The sequence below is a fragment of the Triticum dicoccoides genome, chromosome 7B (assembly GCF_002162155.2).
Source record: "Triticum dicoccoides isolate Atlit2015 ecotype Zavitan chromosome 7B, WEW_v2.0, whole genome shotgun sequence".
NCBI classification, from domain to species: domain Eukaryota; kingdom Viridiplantae; phylum Streptophyta; class Magnoliopsida; order Poales; family Poaceae; genus Triticum; species Triticum dicoccoides.
This window is the reverse complement of record NC_041393.1, coordinates 113,749,394-113,757,169: the sequence shown is the minus strand read 5'-3', so window position 1 is coordinate 113,757,169 and position 7,776 is coordinate 113,749,394. Positions and strand designations below refer to the sequence as shown.

At 43.8% G+C, this 7,776-nt stretch overlaps 1 non-coding gene across 1 annotated transcript; it reads right to left on the bottom strand.

Moving 5' to 3' along the window:
* Window positions 1–7,385: 7,385 nt before the first annotated feature.
* LOC119342337 lies at window positions 7,386–7,477 on the bottom strand. The gene has a single exon (XR_005165538.1). It is a non-coding gene; the product is annotated as a small nucleolar RNA SNORD96 family (small nucleolar RNA).
* Window positions 7,478–7,776: the final 299 nt, after the last annotated feature.

The window sequence follows — 7,776 nt, the reverse complement described above, 5'->3', positions numbered from 1 at the left end:
GTCGTGGTGGCCGCCAGGATGATGAAGATGGCCACCGGAGATGATTCCGACAGGGTGCCAGAATAGGGTCTAGATTGGTTTTCGTGGATACAGAGATCTTGCGGCGGCGGAACTTTGGATCTAGGTTTACCCCGAAGTGTTTCGGAATATTTGGGAATTTATAGTACAAATAGGGGGCGCGGGAGGCCACCGAGGTGGGCACAACCCACCTGGGCGCGCTAGGGGGGCCTAGCGCGCCCTGGTGGGTTGTGCCCACCTCGGGGAACCCCCCAGGTGCAGCTCAGGCCTATTGGGTTCCTTCTGGTCCAGAAAAAATCTCCAAAAAGTTACGCAGTGTTTGGACTCCATTTGATATTGATTTCCTGCGATGTAAAAAACAAGCAAAAAACAGCAACTAGCACTGGGCACTGGGTCAATAGGTTAGTCCCAAAAATGATATAAAGTTGCTATAAAATGATTGTAAAACACCCAAGAATGATAAAATAACAACATGAATACTTCATAAATTATAGATACGTTGGAGACATATCAAGCAACTTGGGAAAGGCTAGAGATCAAGATTCTTGTGGTTGGAATGAAATGTCTTGGTCTCAATACATGAGTAGGTGGTTCTCTCTTAGAAAATGAATGCTGGAAGTGTAGGCACGTTCTGATGGCTCTCTCCACGAATGAGAATGGATGGAGGGGTATATATAGCCTCCACACAAAATCTAACCATTACACACAGATTCCCAAACTCGGTGAGACAGAATGGTGAAACTCGGTCAGACCGATATAGGTGAAAATATGAACATTAGGATTTTCGGTGGGACCGATATGATCAACTCGGTGGGACCGATTCGCTAGGGTTAGGGCATAACGTAATCTTGGTGAGACCGATCACATGAACTCGATGGGACCGATTTCAGTAATAGGCACACAGGGGGTTGGTCATGCAAACTCGGTGGGACCGATTCGCTCATTTGAATGGGACCAAAATGTTACGAAAAGGAAACAGGGAGTTTGCATTGCAAACTCGGTGGGACGGATCGCTCATTTCGATGAGACCGAAACGTTACGAAGGGAAACAGAGAGTTTGCAACCCCATCTCGGTGAGACCAAGATCCCTATCGGTGAAACCGAATTGATTAGGGTTTGTGGCAGTGGCTATGTCAAATGAACTCGGTGGCGCCGAATATATCAAATCAGTGGGGCTAAGTTTGGCTTTTAGGTTTAGGACATAAGAAGGAAATGAGAAAGTGGTTGAGGGTTTTGGAGCATATCACTAAGCATTTTGAGCAAGCAAGCCATTAAGCAACACCTCATCCCCTTTTAATAGTATTGGCTTTCCTATGGACTCAATGTGATCTTGGATCACTAAAAAGAAAATGTAGAGTCTTGAGCTTGTTGCCAATATGTGTCCTTAGCATTTTGAGGGGTCCACATCTCTAGTCCATGCCATGCCAATCATTGAACTTTCTGAAATGTTCATCTTGAAAGAGCATTAGTTCAATGAGCTATATGTTGTTAAGAATTACCAAAACCACCCACGGATTAGTTGCACTTTCAATCTCTCCCTTTTTGGTAATTGATGACAACATATAGATCAAAGCTTTGATAAATGATAATAAGAATGAAAAACATCGTCGCTTTGAGAAGTATGTGATAAGCATGAGCTCCCCCTAAATTTGTGCATTATCTAAGATTTGCTTTTGAATACAAATGCACAACCAATTAGGATCATGGGTTACTCTTTCATGTCACATACATCTTAGTGGAGCACTCAAAATGATAGAAATAGGAACAAGGCAAACTGAATGATCATACATAAAAGATAGGGAATATTATCATCCAAGCACAAGAATTAAGCATGATATGATCAAACACATGACCATACAAAGTATCTCACACACATAAACAAAAAGTATCAATCAAGCAAGCAAGCAAATAAGTAGCCAAAGAAGCAAAGCTCTCTCTCTCTCTCTCTCTCTCTCTCTCTCTCTCTCTCTCTCGAAGCCTATGATCTATACACTTTCTCCCCCTTTGGCAACAAGTTACCAAAAAGCTTGAAAATGCATAGTGCTATGGGGCTCTCTAAGCTTGATCTTCGGGAGGTGGTGTTGAGAGGACTCCAAGGATGAAAGCATATGTTGAAGTTGATGGAGCTGGTGGAGTTGCCACTGGAGGGGCAACTGGAGTTGTGGCTGCAGGTGCTGATGTTGTAGCTCTAGTGTCTGGCACTAGCACTGCTACAGATCTATGTGCCCTAGGCACTCTATGAAGCACTTTAGTGGTTGCTTTCCCCTTCCTCTCTTCTGCTTCTTCTTGGAGCTTCTCAACTGTTGTTTGTATCTCTGTCACCTTCAAGTCAAGATCATAGAAGGCATGGGCTACGACAAAGGCCTCTTTGCTGTCTGCTGGCAGACGGCAAAGATGTAAAGGGCTTTGTCGTCTGCTGACCGACGGCAAAGAGCCTGGACGGCATACGTGGCAGTTCAGGTCCGTTAAGTGGTTAACAGCGTGCTTTGCCGTCAGCTGGCAGACGGCAAAGGCCTTTGCATCGTTGTCATCAGCCAGCTGACGGCAAAGATGCAAAGGCCTTTACCGTCTGCTGGCTGACGACAAACCTGCCAAATAGGCCAGCCCACTACACCCCAGGTTGTATAGGTAGCTGCCACATGGCAGCTTTGCTGTCTGCTAGCGGACGTCAAAGACCTTTGCCGTCAGCTAGCAAACAGCAAAGTGGCTATATAGCCCCTGTTTTCCTTTTTTTTCATAAATTCATTATTTGACAGAATTTCACATATATATATACACACATTTCAAAATAATTTCAACAATCATACCAACAATATGTTTCCAACGACATATACAAGTTTCCAACAACATACAATGGTTTCCAACAACATTTCCATACATACATATCCAACAAGTTTCCATAAATAAAAAGGAAGCACAAGCACAAGTAAAAGTTTGCAACAAGTTTCCATCAATGCTAGCTTCCTCATCTCAAGCAAATCTGCAAATTAGGAAAGATGAAAGTTAGAAGAAGAAGAATAAGAAGACTAGCTAGAAGAAGAAGAAGAAGAAGAACAAGAAGAAGAAGAAGAAGAAGAAGAAGAAGATTTCTTCTTCGTCTTCCTTCTTCTTCTTCTTCTTCTTCTAACTAAGGTAGGTAAAATGCCATTTTTTAGCTAAGGTAGGTAAAAATGCTAAGTGTGTAGGTCATTTTAGAGCTAAGCTAGGTAAATAGGTCATTATGGAGCTAACCTAGGTAGTTATGCCATTTTTGAGCTAGCTACGCATATTTATTCATTTTGTAGGACAAAATGGTAAGTGTAGGTCATTTTAGAGTTATTCTAGTTAAAATGTGTCATTTTGGAGGTAGGTAAGGTTATTTTGTCATTTTGGAGGAAAATAAACTAATTATATGATAGTTTGGAGCTAAACCATGGTTATTATGCCATTTTTACCTAAGTAAGCTAATTATGTCATAAATGAACTATGTAAGCTAAGTATAGATCATTATTTAGCTATCCTAGGTAGTAATGACAGTTTTTAGCTAACTAAGCATATTAAGTCATTTAGGAGGAAAAAAAAGGCTAAGTATAGGTCATTTTATAGCTATCCTAGGTAAAGTATGTCAGTTCGGAGCTAAGTAAGGTTATTATATCATTTTTGAGGAAAATGAGCTAAGTATATGTCATTTTGGACCTAAACCAAGGTTATTATGCCATTTTTTACCTAAATGCGCTAATTATGTCATAAATGAAGTAGCTAAGCTAATTATAGATCATTATTGAGCTATCCTAGGTTGTTATGCCATTTTTTACCTAAGTGAGCTAATTATGTCATAAATGAACTAGCTAAGCTAGATATAGATCATTATTGAGCTATCCTAGGTTGTTATGCCATTTTCTAGCTAACAAAGCATTTGTTAAGCAAAACACCTGGGAAAACTTACCATAATCCAGGAGGTGAAGGATCGGTCTGGGTTGCGCCACCGCAAGACGGAGAAGGATCGGTCGATCCTTTTTGGGAGGCGTGCTACACGAAAGATCATTTGCAATGTTTAGTTAGCATGATGCAACTGAAATGTGAATACTAGTAACTAATGACCATTCAAATGAAACTCATCGTATCCGCTAGAGCAATCTGGGGCATCGGCGGAGGGGTCTGGACTGTTTTCTCGCACACGGACTACACATTTTGTTTTCACGAGTCCGTCATATTAGTTAGTAATGAAATGAACATTGCGTGCATGATTTGGCTAGTATGTGGGAGAAACTTACCATGAGGATCTCGTATAGGGCCCGATGACCCGCGTCGTTCCGGTTCCTCTCCGCCTCCAACAGATTAGCCGTCATCTCCTCCATCTCCCTCACCCTCTCCACCGCCTTCCTGGTTGCCTCCGCCACAAGCTCCTGGGCCCTAGCCTCGATAGCGATGTCCATTGTCTGTGGTCGAGGCCTCATCTCGGGAAGAGACCTTGTCTGGCGCTTCTTGATCTCCGGGAGACTTCTAGGACAACATATCAGTCCATCCCCAATGGCTACCGAGCCATGTCTCCTCCCATAACCAAATAGCATCACGAGCTCAGGATCAAAAGGACTCTGGCTCAGGTTGAAGTCCTCACCTTTCATCTTCTTCCCCCAGTCTCTGTACCTCACAAGCTTGTCGTGGGAGGATATGTTGGTGAAGCTCTCTGGATGATTGAGGTCATCCTCCGAGAATGCCTTGGCCTTCTTGTATGGGGCACTATGGGCCATGGCATAGAGGTCGTACAACGGCGGCACCTCCTTCTTGTTGTGTCGCGCCTGAAAGAGAGGAACAAGGTAAATTAGTAATTAAAGGGTTGAAGCTAGCATGAAGAATGAAATTGCATGAATCATTAAGGGCTCGAACCACATACCCAGTGATCCCTGTACTCAAACAGGATGGAGCTCCCTTGATGGTGCGGCACACCTTGCATCTGAGCATGCTTGGCCCTGGCCTTGTTGTGCATGGCTAGCCATTGGGGAGAGCACCACTCATCCACCAACCTCTCCCAACAGTCCATCTTATCCGCACACCATCTCGGGGCACCTAAGTTAGACGAAGAGAAATTTCAATGCTATGCCTACAAATCAAATCAAGGAAACTAGTACAAGGCCTTAAGAATAGGTAATTACCTTCATGTACTTGTCCTTACTCAGATACTTGACGTGGCACTTCTTCTTCTGCCTCCTGATGTTAGTCTAGGTGTAGTAGTCTCGGACAGCCTGCACCCGAGCCTCGTGCCATAAGTTCTGAAGTAGGCGCTTGCACTCGGCTTCGAGAACCATAGCCACGTCTGCCTCGTGTTCCTCAAGACACCTATAGAAGGTCTGCAATCAAACAAGACAACATTGATCATTAGTACAATCACTAGGTACTATTGATTTTTAATTCTGTAAAGAAGAAATTACCCAAAAATGCCATCTCACAATGTCGGTCACCGTCTCGCACACGACACCGTCGACCATCTCCCCCGGCGGGGCCGGGGCAGCCTCGTACAGCTCCCAGGTCAGTGCTAGATGTGGAAGCTCACCCTCACCGGGCAACATGACCCACCCGGGAAGTGGTGCCGGCAAATAGTACCAAGGACCTGGTTGGGCCTGCGGACACCATTTGCGTGTATCCAACCCCTGCAGTATGACAAGGCCAACACATTAGATATAAATTTGAACAAACATGAAGGCAAAGGGTTAAAAAAGAGTAAATGCACTTACTTCTCCCCGTTGGGCTGAATCAATCACCTCTGGTCGCGGGTCACCGTCACGGACGGTAGCTTAGTACCACCACGCTGGTAGACCTTCTTGCCCTCCTCAACCAGCTCGCCCTCGCTGTAGCTATCCTCAGATAAGGTCTCCTTGACACCATCAACATGGCTGCTAGTCTCCGGAGTCACGTGGGACAAAGACTCTGGGACCCGAGTCTCCTGGGAGGAAGACTCTGGGACCCGAGTCTCCTGAGAGGAAGACACTGGGACCCGAGGCTCGGCGACCAGAGGCTCGTCGACCCGAGGCTCATGGACCGGAGTCCGACACGGGTCCAGGTCAGACAGGTCCACCTAAGACGGAGCACTCCGATGGTCTGGAGAATCAGCGGGGGGTGGCGGCGAGGAAGGCAAAACAACCTTCCTACCTCTCCCAGCACCCCGTTCACCTCTACCTGCACCCCTCTTCTTCCCCCGACCTCCTCTCCTGGCCAAAGAAGAAGCGCCCGCTGAAGGTGCTGGGGGTGTCTGCATGCTGTCTAGGAGCGCTCTTCGAAGGTTCTGGGGTGCAATAACAACACCCCTCCCACGCGCCGAGGAACGAGGCTCGGAGCGCTCTCGACCTAAGCCCACCATCTGTCAACACCTGCAATGACAAGAGTAAACGAAATTAGTATAACATAAACATAATAAAATATTTGAGAAAATTTAGGAAAGCTCATTGGTCAAATAAACAATCCATCAAAAACCCTTTATGCAAAATTCTACCTTTCCTAGTTGCTACCTGTCCATGCCCATGGTCAAATAATTCTAGAAACCATTAGCCAACTAATTGAAAAATGATGACTAAACCTGCCTTTTCTTTTTCTTTTCTGATTTTCAAGAAACAAAAGAAAAGGGATGCATATGCATCCTAATCCTGATCATTTACATGGTTGCTTTCTAGGAGTAGTAATTAGTAAAAATAAAAGTAGAACTGGTTAACAAAACTAACCCAACTAACCTAACTAACCTACAAACTAATTAACCTAACTAACCTAACTAACCTAGTCTAAAGATCAAAGCAAAAGTGTCCAGATAACAACAAAGATCTGCGTGTACTCTTTTCATAGAGAAAGATTTTAAACCAAAAATTAACAACAAAGATCAAAGCAAATAAACAATTTATGAACATTTGTGTCCAGATAACAGAAATATCACCAAAAGAACACAAACATAAAAAAAGTTGGATATGTTGTCGGACAGATCACTCAGAGTGATAATATAGATCTCATCAATGTATGCATCAGGCCACTACTTTTTAACATCACAAGTCATCACCGGGATCCATAGACAACAATCTCCAATTAGGAAAGAAAAATCAACCCGAAACGTTACACAGATTCCTGAGTTCAAATAAGAATATTTAAAGAGTTTCATAACAAATGGTTGAGCCGTCAGACAATGCTTTCTAGGCAAATAGGATTATGCTTATGATCAAACAAGTAGCAGTAGGCAACTCAAGATCCACCAAAAGGATAGCCCATTTGAAAAATTCTAGCCCGATTAACATTTCGCCATAAAATTCAGTCTCCAAAATTACGGCATAGCCAATGTGGACATCAGAATTGCAGATTTTCACAGCATAAGTTCAGAAGTACTCAGAAAAATTACGCTAAGATGTTCAATTTGTCCTCAGAATTGCAGAATGACAGCATGGGCGCACAGCGACCAATCAGTCGCTAAAGATGGTATGATTAACAGGTTTTTCATCACCGGACAAACAGAAACACAACTCAACAAACAAGTCAACAAGACAGAACTTAAATTACTACAGAAAACAAAATCTGACAAAAGAAGACATGAGAGGAATGACACTAACCTAACTAACCTAGAAAATCAAACTAACCTAACTAACAGTACTAACTAACCTAATTAGTAGCAGTAGAAAAAAAAGAAACTAACCGTACTAACTAACCTAATTACTAGTAGTAGAAAAAAAAGAAAAAACAGGGGGGGCTCACCAGAGTGGGTCGGCGGGGCACCGGGGCGGCTAGGGCGTCGGGACGGCGGGGCGCCTG